Genomic DNA, 15,977 nt, shown 5'->3' with positions numbered 1-15,977 from the left:
TAAAATTAAAAAAATATTATTAGAATAAAAACTTTCAAATGAATTTTTGAACAGAAAACATCTATAGGAGTTGCTTTTATAATAAAAACTCAAATTTGTCTAAATTTCCTTGAAACTCACAGAATAAATTGAAATTTTTCGAATTATTGATCAAAAACTAGAAAAATTGATATGCATTGATGTTTGACGATGAATATCTCGTAAACGCTCAACTTGATCGAAAAATCGTAAGAGACCTTTTTTGTAGAGCATTCAATTTCCTACAAAATCTAAGGAACAAGATATTTTTTCAAGTAGTTGGAAGCGAGATATAAATTTTTCTATCTGATAATAAGAAAAAATAGAAAACTGTAAGAAGGAGGACCTTCCCGTTACAATTAAGAACTCATGCTTGGAGAGGCTTTCTTAGAGGTGTCTAGGAACCTATTTTTCAGAGTACCAAACGAAAAAAAAAATATTCTTTTTTTTTGAATCACCCTAGTATACATTTTTCTGTTCATTTAATTTGCATTAAAATTGCTTTTTAGAAGTTCATTATGAAGTAGTCGTTTGTAATTGTATAAAATGTATAAAATTATTAGAATTTAATCTGTTTTGGTTGCATAATTTTGAGTTATAGCGTGATGTATAAATGTTGCATTTTGATTCATTGCATTGAATTACCTGTACATGTAATCAGAGTGCTTCAACTCAAGTTGGTAATCGGTGATCTGGAAAAACCCTCAATAATTAATTACCTTTTACTGGGAGCAATCAAAGGGCACTTACATGCATACCTATGATATAATTGATGAAAGTGATATACAAGCTTCAAATTATTATTTCAAATAATAATACGAGATTTAAGAAAAATAAAAGTTTTTTGGAGATGTTAAACTTAATTATGTGGTTGAATTGTTCAAGAGGTATTCAATTTTAAACCATTTACAAAAAGTATTTTCTGTATATAACTTTAAAATTTTGCGTCAAATCATTTGGTAAATAATGAATAAACTCTTTGTGCCTGAAAAACTGCGTTAAATACTGCAAGTTCCATCAAAAACGAGTGATTCGATCAGAAGACTTCGCAAATTAGAATTTTCGAAAACGTATGCATTGACAACCGCTAAATTTTCGAGCTCGAAAAAGCATAAAAGTTGTATTTTTGAGCTCATTGAGCTTAAATTTTTGGAATACAAAATTTACGGAGCGTTTGAAACTCATACATAGCGGGAAGTTTCGGGGATGACCTTCAAGGTCGACCATTTTCCAGATTCTTTTTTTCATGATTTTACATGAAATTAACTGAGTTTAAAATTTTATTTCAAAAACTTTTAAAATATTTACGATTATTTTAATTTTTTATGAGGGTTTCAAGAATTTCTTCAAATTAATAGCTAAGCAATTGTTTTCAATAACATGTTGTTAGGAGTTAGAAAAATTTAGTATATCCAAAAAAGTACGACGCTAATTCTTAGTAAATTTCTACTAAAAAGCTATGTTCTATTGGTCATTTATGAAACAAAAAAGAAATTTACTATCGATAAATTACGTAGTCATTATTTTAGATATGCCCTGATTTTTGCTTGACTCAATATACTGAGCATTAGCTGACATTATACCGTGCAGATGCGTTAGGAAAAATATTTACCCATGTATAAGATAGACATATAGAAGACTAATAAAGTCAATTTTCTTTTCATTATTAACTATAGTAATTTATTGAACAACCGAGTTAAATAGCTTCATACGATCTCATTTAACGAAAAAAGTTTTTGGATTATTTTGATTTCTTTTTCGTATCTATTGCATCAAATGAAATTTCAAGATTACAGAATTAATGTATCAGATTATCTATACAAAGTTATGCAAACTTTATTAACTCTTTGAGCTAAGAAGAGCATAACATTAAAAATATTTAGGGAAAAAAGATTATACAAATTTCTCGATAGTAAAGCACTCTCTAGTAATTTTACATTATAAATCGCGCAACAACAATCGCTTTAGTGTTTTCTGTCTGTGAGGATAAATATAAAAACTACATATTCTCATGAAAAGACTTGAAGTTCAGTGTATTTAAGTATTCAAAACAAGCTCAATTTGAACAGCATGAATGTAACAGTCCATTATTTTTGAAGTCCTTAGAAAAGTACCAAGAAATATTAAGTTAAAAATAAGAAGATTTTACTACAATGTGCCATAAATAGATATTCTTTGAAGTGAGATTATTTATGAGATACGATTTCGCCTGTAATCCGATTAATCCAATCGATAAAATAGCAATAAGCTATTGTAAGTGGACTCAATGTCTTAAAAGGCTCTTGAACTCTAATAATAGTGCTGGTAAAAATGATAGTAGAATGTATGTGTACAAGTATGTACATTTACTGTTCTCTGTATGAATTTTCGCTGTACGACGAAGGTACTTATATTTTATTTATGTATAGGAAACGATACCGATAAAAGTATACATGAGATATATATACTTGTATGGCTTTCGCGACTCGATCGTGAGAGGAAAAGAAAGGAAGAGGCACTTTCTCTCATATGCAAGCGTGCGTGCGAATCGCGTGAATGGGTAAAAGTAATTCATTGACAGAAAGCGAAAATTATCAAGCCGATTTTTTCATTATCATCTGTATTGACTGCTGTCAGGATAAATTTACTTCGTCATAAATAAATTTAATAAAATATCATATTATTATTTGATATTGATTTTTATTCAAGTTATTCATCTGTTTAGTTAATAATTTTGATGATTATTATTTACTGTAAAAATCAATACTCGTTAAACTCAATGGCAATTATTACAAATTATAAAATTAATCGAATTTTAATGCTTAATCATTCTTTTAAATCATCAGGTAATTAATTTTTGACCGGTAAATAATTGACGTTTATTTTTTTTTCAATCATACAATTTTAATGATACTTGAAAAAAATGAACAAGAGAGAATCTTACATTTTTTTTGTTTTTGGAACGGTTCCAAGAAGTAATTTTGCAGTAAACGACCACTTTGTTCCTCGTAAATACAAAATGTAGAAAAATTGATTTTTTTTCAAGTTTCTTGGAGATACTTTTATTCTAAAATTCTTACTTGATTCTATATGCAATATATTGATTGGCAACATAATAATACTGAAATCATAAAAATACTGAATTCTAATTTAAATTGATCGAATGAAATTCACAAAAAAGAAAACAAAATAAAAGTTATTATTTATTACACACTTCATAACGCGCTATCGTAAGGGACTGCACTAATTTCGCTATGCCGTTATGAGACAATTTTGCATCATATAATCGTTTTTATGCGTAGAGTTAGATTTTACGTTCATATAAATGTGATTCTGAACGTGAATCTAACTCATAACCATCTAAAAAAGATACTGATGAAAATAGATGGGATTTCTTGGTCTCCCCCGTAAGAATTATCGTCAGTATATTCAGTTTTTTTATGTCTAAATATAATTTTTACAGTCCTGATATACTCATATAAGCCTGATTTGAAAATTAGCCTAATTAGAAAATTCTTTCATAGGTAATAATGTGCTCATTCTTTTTTTTTTCTTGCATGTACTATTTTGTTACTCCGGCATTTAATAATCGTTATGATTTTATTTTTTACTCGCATTCATTGAGAGAAACCACACTATCTTTATTGCACGTGAACAGTTAATGGAAACTCAGAAATCAATCTTCTTGTTATCGAATGAAAATTTTGAAAAAATCGTTTTGCTAAGAAGTAGGATTATAAATTATTAATCGAATTTCAAAGCATATATTTATAAATTTTCATTTGTTCAGAAAAAATTTATGATATTAATGAACATCTCTTAAGTTTTTATGATACTAATTGCAAAAGTATGAATTTATACTATAAAGTTCATAGTGATGTTTACCGGTGTTAAAGTATACCTTTTTTTTTTGGCAAATAATACTTTTAATACTTTTCAGGTTCAAGTATTAAAAAACCTCAACTCACTTTGTTTTGTTTTTATTTTCCCTCTCTAGTATTTAACACAGATCTTTAAAATACTATCATTCATATGAAATTTTTATTATTACTAAGATCGCTCGCTAAGGAGCACTAAAATCTTAAGATAACTTACAGTTTATATACATCGACACATGCAAATAAGTTTAACAGTGACTCGTAAATTTAATCAAACATATAATTATTAAAATTCTCAATCATATTCTTTTCTCAAGTCATACTTTCATAGTTGTTGTGACAAAAAATTTTGTTTAATACGTTGTACGTAATGTGAAGACTTTGGTACACTTGAATTTGCGAAACTAGGTTTTGCATAACTTTAAGGTTATGCTTAGATCCATTACGAGATGTCATACGTTTATCCATACTCGTTTTGCTTGTTTGTGTAACGACGTACTCAATCCGGTACAGATGCATCATTACCTTAAGCTCGTATCGCAAATTCAAGCTTACGAAAAACCCTTAATTCACACACATATATCGAAAATAACTACTTTTAGAACATTAAACATATTTTCACTTTAATCAATTTTTTTTAATCATTGTGCCCTTTGTTTTCTTTTTTTCTATTTTTAATGGAATGATTATAAAATCCTACGTTCGTATTTTTGAAATTTTCAATTTTATTTTTTTAAATAAAATATTATGTTGAGATAGAGTACATTGATAAAATTAATAATTTATGCAGGAACTGTGAAATGAAAAATTATTCTGACATATTCTCAAAAGAAATATTCAAGCAGAAGAAATTCAATTATTAATGAATTACATCTGGTCGGATATTTGACAGTCAAAATCGTTTTTTGATTATATTACAAAAAATTTTTTTGTGTAAAACTTTTAGTAAATGGCCAAAGTAACCATAGATAGTCTTCTGATTTATTACTCACCGAAATATTCGGCATATTAAAGTTATTTCGTTCTACAAAAGAAATTCAGTTTTCTATAAACTAGTTTGACACTACATAATCGTAGTAATGTATTGTTCTTTTTAATTATGGTAAAATTACAACTATTGTTCTAGACCCGAAAAGTCTATAAGATATTTGCATAAACGAGGAGTGCTATTTTGGCATTTTGCCATTATTCCAATAACTTGGAACAACAAACTTTGTAAAAGCGGCCTCATGCTAGCTTAGCTCAGCGAAAATTGCATTGAATACCATTAAACATAACACCGTTGGCATCAAATTTTTTTTGACTGATTCATCATATTTTTTCATTTTTTAGAGTAAATTTTACGTGAACGATTGCCTAGTATTAATAAAAACATTTCCAGCCGGTGTTTATATCTTATGAATGAATGTAACGCAATATAAAAATTTTTTATAGATCATTGAGCCAGTCAAAACAAGACAATGACTCAACTTACAAGAAATTTTAGTTCTTCAAATAAGTAATTTCACTGTTGAATGAAGTAAGGATAATTTAGCCTGACGAGTTTTCCTCTTTATGAAGAAGATAATTTCTTACCAGGGCGGAAAATAAAACTTATATTTAACTTAAAATTTTAGTCAAAGTTCTGTAAATTTTAACTTGCTCATTTATTCTTACATTTGTAAAAGTTCTATTACATTTGACTATTTTTGGCTTGATTAGAATCTATTTAAAACCAAAAAAGTCCGAATTAAATCAAAATAAATTTAATTTTAACGCCGTTTTGTAAATTATAAGGTAAAAAAAGTTTAAAGTAAAATAAGAAAACATCGTACTAAATCAGTTATGACATGCTCGTGTATATTAGGAGGTAATAAAATAAGTATATAAACAATCGGTGATTCCTCACACGGATATTTAAATAGTTAAAGATATCATAATTCTTGCGTATTATTTTTTTAATGGTAGCATTAATTTATCGTTTTTTAATATGAGCTAACAAGGAGATATATACATATACTATGTAGCTAGAAAAATCACAAATTATAAATTTAATATTTTTAGTTTCTGTGGGATTCTAAAACTGAAACTTCTGACTGTTAGCACTAAAAGTATACGCTCTGCTATTGAAGAGATTGGAAGATTTAAATTTATCCTATAGAATAAATATTTTCTTATTTTCGTTATGAGCCTTCCGTTAAATTTAAATCAAAAGTAAGACAAAATAGACGACTATAGACTTTGACTCGATAATCAGTTGTCTGCTTAAAACAAAAAAATCGAACATAAATCAAATTCGAAATAATCAAATAATTTAAATAAAAAAGAAATCAAGATCTCAAGTAAAATCATCGACAAATCGACAACTTCAAAGCAAATTAAGACGAATCAAGTCAAAGCTGAATTATATTTTTGACCCAAGATAAGCGATACACTGTAAAAAATCCGGAGTGAATCGGGAGTGAATTTCACTCCCATCACTCGGAGTTCCGGAGTGAAGTAATTAATCACTCCGCGTAGGTAGTGAATCCGGAGTTTTTGTTTGCGAAGTGATTCCGGATTTTACTCCGAAAAACATCCGCGTTCGGAGTTTTTAAAAAAAATAAAATAAGGATGAATTTTCGTTCTACAAAAAAATCTCAAAATTAAGTTACTATAAATGATTTATTATAAATCAACAAATAATAATAATAATAATAATAATAATAATAATAATAATAATAACGGGGATAACCCCCCTGAGCATTTAATAGCAAAATAATAATAATAATAATAATAATAATAATAATAATCTATATTATTAAAAGAATAAGTAAAATTTTGTGGCCAGTGTATTTATATGATGAAATGGGTTTTTATGGTTAAATTTGGTATCGTTGGAAAAGTCTTGACTTGGAGTTGTGCGTTTTCATGGTATCATATTATTCTCACCAATAGCCAATTTATTATGATAAGTATTTACTATTTAGACTGCAGTCGAAAATACTCTCTCTCGATACATAATTAAGAAATGACCTTGCATCTCGTGAGCTATTAACATTTTTAAAGATATAAGCTCACCCCGACATTACACTCATCGAGACCTTTCATTTGAGTACCCACATCAATTTTTCATATATTTATATATATTATATATATGTATATATGAAAAATATAGCAAAAATGCATGTGGGTACTCAAATGAAAGCTCTTAATAAGTGTAACATCAGAATGAGCTTATATCTTTGAAAATGTCAATAGTTAAGAAATGACATTGTATCTTGTCAACTAATAATATTTTTAAAGATATAAGCTCATCCCGATGTTACACTCACCAAGACCTTTCATTTGAGTACCCACATCAATTTTTAATATATTTATATATTATATATATCATATATATATGTATATATGAAAAATATATCAAAATGCATGTTGGTACTGAAATGAAAGCTCTTAATGAGTGTAACAGCGGGATGAGCGTATATCTTTAACAACGTCAATAGTTAAAAAAGTACAGTGCAATTCTAACAAAAATAATTATTTAATAAAGCAAAATTTTATCTAATTATAATTAATTTATGAAAAAAAAATATAAAAACATTATAATAATAATTAAAATTAAATATTATTAAAAATAATAAATTAAATTTTTAATAATTAAATATAAAAAGGGTTTATAAAAATATTTTCTTCACAAAAATTTATTTATTTCTAAATTCATTTATTTTGGGAGTGAATGCGGAGTGAATTTTATTATTAATAAAAATTAACTCCTTCTCGGAGTAAAGATCACTCCCGCTGGGAGTGAATCAATTAAAAATCATTCACTCCGCGTTTACTCCGCGTTCACTCCGCAAATTTTTTACAGTGTATGGTATACTGATGTGATTCTATTGTAAAAAAAAAAATTTTTCCCTAAAATTTGATTACTCTATTAATCCCTACAGGAAAAATATTTTCCGTAGTCTATGTAATAGATTCAAAAAAAAATGTTCTGGAATGCCTTCACGCATTCAGAATTCTTCACAAAAATTAGCGTATGTATAAATATTCCGTATCCTGCAAAGTTTCATTGAACTGTGTATAAGTATAAACGTTTCATGAATGTATTTATGCAATCAAGCAATTGTACTTAGGTTAATAACATGTCTTTTTTTTTTTTTTTTAATTTGATGACATCAGACCCGCATGGAAAAATATATGCGAACTTTCTTAAGTTGAATTAGTAGACTTCTACTATTTGGTAGTGAATATTCACTATTTTGGATGTCCAAAGTATACCGCGTATATATATATATATATATATATATATATATATATATATATATATATATATATATATATATAAATATGCCTGCATCTATGTTTATATATGTTTACTAGGGTGTTCCAAAATTCAACTTCCTTGATGGACCTCTTAAAATTGGAATTTTGAGATCCGCTTTTAACAGGAGTTGTGTTTGGACATTTCCTGAGATATTTTAAGCGTAAGGGATTCATTTAATTTTCAGAGAATTTTTTAACAGGAACTATGTTAGGGCATTTCCGCTGAAATTTCAAAAATTGGAAATGGACAAACACATCTCCTTGTTAAAAGCGAATCTCAAAATTCCAATTTTAAAAGGTTCACCACGAAAGTTGAATTTTGGAACACCCTAATGTTTACATATATTTGTTTTTTACATAAATTATATGCGGCATATATATTATATATGCGACATATATTTTTGACATATATATTTCTCCTTCCGGGGAATGACGTAACTATATAGCCATGAACTTGTTGGCGGGTAAAATGGTGACTTAAAAATACAAAAATTCGTGATATTGTCTGATATTTAACAGCAAATTCTCAGAGAATGAATTACACGAAGTAGACCATTTCCTATGAATGAAATTTCAGAAGTTAACTTTTTCGGAACTCACGGGTTAAAGTAGCTTGAATAACAAAGCTGTGTATAATATGACTAAGGGTAAGCCTCGAAGCTAGTTTAAGGATTAATCCCTGAAAAATCAATGATTCTTTAAGGCAGTTTCACGTTAAAAATCTGAATATGAACTAAGTGACGATCATTTTATAATATTAACATTTTTTAAAATATAAGTGGAACTTCACTTAAAGAGATAAAAAATTTTATGTTCAATGTTTGCCAATTCAAAAAAATTATACCAAATTAACACACAATCTTTGTTTAACGCAGTGAGAGAAAATTATTTTTATAAGTTGTTTTTTTTTACTTCCCATAAAAATGAAATTATTATAATTTACAATTAACTAATGCCATAACCTTATTTAAAATAACTAACTAGAAAATACTGATTTCATTATCTTTCTAAGCAGAAAATTTTTTTCTCAGTATATAAGTCCCCTCTAAGCCATAAATTCGATAAGTTAGTTTTCTATTGGCTCACTCTAATGTACATTTTATGGATTGATTTTACTCTAATTAAACATGGTTAAGGTCATAAAGTTGAAAGTTGAAAATTGAAGTAATAAAAATTTCAGTTCGTAAAGAAATACTTGAAGTAATTTACAACAATGCATTTTCTAACACACGAAATATATACTTTTCACATTTGTTATTGAAGTAATTTAAAATCACATGTCAGAATTTTGTTTGTCGTGTTGTCTACAACTACCAACGTGAAATATAAGCATGCATTTTATAGGAGTAAAAAGTAAAACAAGAATTCGGAAATAGAAGAAATAATTTAAACATGAAGAACTTTATTCAAACCAACACGTCATTCACTTTTCACAATAAAACAAGAAAAAACAGCAAAAAGAATAAATACGTTAAAAAAAAACCAGGTTGTGAGCAGCGGTGATTGTGAGCAGCAGCAACACGATGCGTTGCTCGTGTCAGGTAATGTGTAACTCTGCGATTGACGTGCAATAATCCAATGTAAAAACTACAGAACATATACAGGGCTGTTATCGTGTCGCTTTGGTCAATTCACATAGAACAAACCAGCCACTGTTGGATACCTAGAGTACAGCATACATGTTACGAGAACGGGAAAGCACCTAGATCGCTTAAGATAAGGGGCTACTAATGGCGACACCGTTAGTTTAAATGCCAAGATGACCACTTGCGATCGTAAAAAGTTATTACTCAAAGAAGAAAAAAAATTGTAAAAAAGGGCTCATGAAAAAGCCGTTTTCAGATTAAACAATACAATAAGATCTGTAATCTTAATTTTGCAACAGTTAAAAAAGAGCCAATGGTGTTTTTTTTTTTTTTTTGACTGCAACATCTTGATACTTGGACTAGAAATAACTCAAAAAGTCCACACCTCGCAGTCTTATTCTAATACTTATGATTAAACGGAGAAAATGATGAAAAAAGGGTGAAATTGGGGAAGTAATCCTTCGGTATTATTGAAATAAAATTACTTTTATTAAAAAACTTAACGCCTCAAACCGAACTCTCTTGTAAGCAGATGATTTACTAATTATGCACACCGATAGAAGCATTTGTTAAAGAGTAATAAATTTATCTATCAAATTTTTTTCAAGTGACTTTTTTGGAAACAAATATTTTATAATTATTAACAATATTTATTATAATGAAATAAGCAACTTCTTTATTATTAAAAAATATTTTTAATGCTAACAAAGCGCTATTAACATTAAAGAAATATTTGTTAATAACAAACAAGATTTATTAATATTTAATAAATATTTCTAAGAATTTTTCGGTAAAGGGCTACACACGAGAAGGTCGTGGTTTACACGGATTAGAAAAGTGTAACATGCGTGTGGTTACGATGCCATATTGTTTACTCCGTTCTTACTTGTTTTTAGATTACAGTGTTAATAATTATGAAATTAAAAGAACAGAAAATTTTATTTGATGAGTGTTTTATTTATATTTCCTTGAATTGTGTGACTATTAATTAAATTTTAATAAATATATTAATAGATAATTTCATAATGTAAAAAAATTTATTCAAATAATAGAAAAATATCATATTAAATATAAAGTACACATTATTATAATTGCTTTACTTGTACGACTTCTCGGTTCTTACAAAACTGATATTATAAAATATGCATTTATTAATTTATTAAATATTAAAAAATGATTTGTTAACTATTAATAAATATTTTTTAAATAAGGCTCATTAAGAAATAATTTGTTAAATGTTAACAAATCTGTTTTAATACCAAGAAATCCTTCTATCAGTGCATCATCGTGGACATATTATGAAAATTGAAAACATTTGTACCTTAAAAAATGACAACATTTATAATTAACGATTCATTCCTATTTATGTTAAATAAATAAAAGTATTTTTTAACCGTCACTGTTTTTAATCACATTGATCGCTAAAATACTATTTTAATAAGAAAAAAAAGATATCAAATATCTAAACGATAGCGTTTATAACTAGTTCAATTAAATTAATAAACAGTGTTTAAAAAAATGAAAAAAATCAATAAAGCAAATATTGATAACGAAATTATTAACGAAAATATAAGATAAAGAATCAATGTGTTAGAAGTAGAGAACTAATTAATGTGAATCAAACGTGCTCGGAAATTATTTGAAGAATGTCGAAATCCACGTCTGATTAAATTCCAATCGAGATAGTAGGAGTACGCATTCCTTTTCAGTTTGGTGTTAAACAGACGAAACGCCGATATTCCAATAACTGTCGAACGTGTCAGACGAATTGGCAATTATTTTGCGGTTAAATCACATTAGTTGAAAATTTAACGTGAGTGAAAGATGGAATGACGATTCAGCAAATACAATATCAAAAAATAAGAAGCCAAGCAAAATCATAATCGCATTATTTATATCACAGCAAACTCCAATGCAATGTTGTTTCAACTTTTTTTCTAGCGTCGAGTTTTTCTCTATGTACATTCATAAATAATTATGGAAACATTAATAAAAAAGTCAAAGCGATAATTTTTTAGAATATTATCAAAGTCATGACTTAATTATTTTTGTATAAATTTTTTTGAAAAAGAAAAACTTATTCGAGATAAAATAAAAAACAGCAGTTAAGAATTCCATGTACATTTATTTCACATCGCATTATGAAATGCGATGAAGTATTAGAAAATGCTTCACCATCGTAAAATTCTGTTTGCTTCTTTTTCGTTATTGTTTTTATTGTTACACCCTTGTTAGTTCACGGACTTTAACCAAGTTACAAATCAGAGGATAAAAAATTTAATTAGGAATAATTCTGTTACTTTTAAAGATCGATATGATGGATTAAAGAAAGGATCGAAGAATCCAGGGGTAATAAATGGCCATCAAGCTCGATCCCATTTGATTATAATTCATAAATAAATAAAAAATCCTCGAATAATATTGTATATCTTTAAATGTTCATTTAGAAATACTTTTGTCATGCCAGTCACGCCTACGTGAAAAAAAATATATATATTTTTTTTCAATCTCGTGTTAAATGGAGCTGTAAGAGGAATAAATGTCAGTTTAAATTCAGATTTAGAGATTGTTAATAAAAAAAACATAAAAAATTTTTTCTGAATATTCAAAATAATAACATAACAAAATGAAAAAAAAATTTTTTATTGTTTGAGGAACATTTTTTTTAATAGTTTTTTACGACCAAATGAGCATTATGAGTCGAGCACTTTTGGATTTTCTTAAATTTTATTTTTGTGATGAGATTCAAATGTCAATAGTTTTGTTCAACATAAATGCGCTTGCTTTCATAAGAACGGATGATTGAGTTATTTGTTCTATTATTAATATATAACTTTTATTAGATGGTAGTTTAAGTGATAGAGCTTCCGAAAGATCCATGCAATCAGGGAGGTTTGGTTTAATTAAAATTTATCTTAAAATTTTATTTTTCAAGTTGAAAAACAGAACTTAAAAATCACAGTGATAAAAATATTGTGGGGGAGAAAGAGGCCAATCGAATAATCAGGCTATTGGACCACTCGACTTAAAAAATCGAAAAAATTAAAAAAGTGCTTTATTCTCTTAGAATTAGATTCTAATACAGTCGAGTCGCGTTATGAGCCCGGCTATTTGTCTTCTTCTTCTAACCAGACTCGCGTTAATAAGAGAGAGATACTAAGAGGGCTCATAACGCGACTCGACTGTATATTAAACTCTGATATGGAATTCAAATATCTAGGATACTGGTGTACAGCCTCAGGTTCCTTCAAGAAACACACTAAATGGTTAGTAAGCAAGACGCAGCAAGCGATGAACGTGACGTGGGGACTTATTAAAAGAGCAGAAAGAGCAACGCTAAGTGAGAGGCTCCACCTATATAACTCACTGGCGAATTCAGGAGCACTATATGGTGTTGAAATGTGGGGTTGGGCCTTCAATGAGGACTACAATAGGTTGTATGCAAGAGCACACAAAATGGCGCTTGGTGTAGCCAAAAATACGTCAGAGTATATCTGGAGATTGGAAGCTGGGGTAGAGAGCAGCCTGTTTATGACAAGAAAGAGAGCCAGCAGATACTTAGTGAACATTCTGAGGATGGAGGATAGCAGGTAGCCTAAGCTATGTCTTAGGGAAGAAATAAGAAATATAACGAATGGTAAACCGTCCAAGTGGGGTAAAGCAGTAGTACAAACGCTATTTGATGGAATGTGAGGACGTATTGGAGCTCATCTGGAGATGACATGACCCAGACGAAGTGCAGTAAAGGCTAGACGAAAGTTTTGAAGTACTACGAGTCCTAGAAGAGAAGAAAACCAGAGAAATGGTGTATAAATCAACTTACTACCCACTCTACAAGTTCATAAAGACCTCAGAAGGCTGCGAGGACTACTGGAAGGATAAAACTGGTGAAAGCTGGACGAAAGAAGTGTGGGCCAGACTAAGATGTGGCAGTGTTGACCGTTGCTTCAAAAAAGGATTCAAAGACTAGACCTGTCGTATCTGTAATAGTCAGCAGGAAACACTTGCTCATCTGTTAACGTGTAGAGAAGCCAGAAACTTATACAGTGAAAAAACAGTGCAAGTAATCCAGTCATTGACAGAAAATAAATATGAGGCGGATCTGGACTTCTTAGTCAAAGAAACAAATTTTACGATAGCTCACGCCACAGGGAGTTGCAGGGGTGGGTGTTAACAATGACAATTTTTAATTTCTGAGGTATAGCTCTTATATGCTCCAAATTTGGTAAGAATCTGTTATATGTGAGGTAGAAATGATCTAAAAGCGGATTTTTTGACAACCTACTTCCAATATGAATTGCGGGGGGTGGGTGTTAACAATGAAAATTTTAGACTTCTAAGCTATAGGTGTTACATACTCCCAATTTGGTAGCTATCTTTTATATGTGGTGTAGAAATAATTCATAGACGAATTTTACGATACCTCACCCCGAAAGAAATTGCGGGGGCGTTAACAATGGAAAATTCCCGATTTTAAACTATAGCTTTATAGGCTCCAAATTGAGTAGAAATTTTCTGTGGGAGATGTAGAAATAATTTACAAACGAACTTTACGATAGCTCACCTTACAGCGGGATTTGTGGAGGTGGGTGTTAACTATTAAAATTTTTAATTTCCAAACTATAGCTCCTATTATGGCCAAATTTGGTGAAAGTTTTCTCTTTTCTGTATGTGATACAGAAATGATCTAAGAGTGGATTTTACAACAAACCACCCCTAATAAAGATCGCGGGGGTGGGTTACCAATAAAAAATTATAATTTCTAAAATATAGCTTCTAAGAGCTGTAAATTTGGTAGGAATCTTTTATTATTCACGAGGAGATCATCTCAAAACAGATTTCAAAAAATTCTACTTCCGATAGGCATTGCGGGGGTAAGTGTGTTAAAATCTAAAATTTTAATTTCCAAACTGTAACTTTTACAGTCTCAAAATTTAGTGGGAATCTTCGTGGATAATGTCAAGTTCAGCTGAGAATGGATTTTCTCAAATTCTAATCCCAAAAGGGATTGCGGGGGCGTTTACAATGAAAATCTCTCATTTTAAAATAATAGTTTCTATGGACTCGAAGTTTCGTTGGAAGCTTTTATTTATAATGTAGAAATCATCTCGAATAGGATTTTACGAAATTCTTCCCCAAGATAGGAGTGCGGGAGTGATAATTGTCAAAAAATTCATATTCTTCAAATACAGTTCCTGCAGCTATAAAATTTGATAGAATATTAAGAGAAACAGGAAATTACAGAGATGGCCTTCGAGGTCAACTGATTTAAGTATTTTTTTCTTCATGTCAATTATTATTCATTTTTGGAAGATAGCCACGAGGATGTTATAGAGATTGCACATTGAAAGTTACAATAAATATTAGCTAGAATAATCACATGAATAAAAGGTACAGGCCAATCGGATGAAATTTAGAAATTTGTGCATATCAAAACATTACTCCAATTAAATTTCAAGTCTAGATCTAAAAATACAATTTTATTCAATTCTAAATACAATTCTAAGTGTCCAGAAGAGCGGGCGGGTAACAGCTAGTTAATTTATATAATGTAATATCTCTGCATTAAAAATGCCCAATCATAATATTAACAAGTAACAATTAATTTATTATTTATTAAAAGTTTGGGTTTCAGTTTTAAATATTATTGGTTCAATTGACCCCGAGCAGTGGTTCAATTGCCCCCAAGCGAGGGACAATTGAACCATTCGAGGCGTAGAATAAATGTTGCGCATGCACGCAAGTCAAACGCGAACTAGTTCAAATACAGGTTATCATCTACGTAGGTTTTGTTTACATTTTTTATATGAATTCCTAGAATAATAATGAATGAATAACATCTTTTAATTTTTCAATTCTCCACTTTTTTCAAATGGATGTGGCACAACTTTATTGATTGTCAATCTGTTCTATGACCACTTCAATTTGTACTGGTTTGTCGACTATGTAAACTACCCAACGAGTTGGTCGTTCAACCATTAGTTAGAGCTATAGTTATAGTGTCAATTACCGAGCTCACTACTAGTTTCAGCTTCTTTGTTTACATTTTCGACTGTGCGATTAGCAAATTACGTTTCCTCTCTACTTGACTTACTGAATCGTAGATTACCAAGTCGATGACGCGGAAAATATACATATTATATTAATTGATTACTCGCATAGACATACAGCATGTACTATTGGATAATTTAGTCGAAACGGAGAGTTAGATTAAGCGCTAGAAAAACAG

The 15,977-nt window shown here is 29.2% G+C and overlaps 1 protein-coding gene across 2 annotated transcripts in view; it reads right to left on the bottom strand.

The window, feature by feature from the left end:
- Fur2 (furin-like protease 2) overlaps positions 1-15,977 on the bottom strand; it is a 314,333-nt gene that overhangs the window by 205,112 nt on the left and 93,244 nt on the right. The gene's annotated exons all lie outside the window — the stretch shown is intronic.

This window comes from Cotesia typhae, unplaced genomic scaffold (assembly GCF_013202065.1).
Source record: "Cotesia typhae breed Kobodo isofemale line unplaced genomic scaffold, CoteBio_Ctyphae contig_65, whole genome shotgun sequence".
Classification (NCBI taxonomy): Eukaryota; Metazoa; Arthropoda; class Insecta; order Hymenoptera; family Braconidae; genus Cotesia; species Cotesia typhae.
The sequence above is the reverse complement of the archived record's forward strand: the minus strand, read 5'-3'. Positions and strand labels throughout refer to the sequence as shown.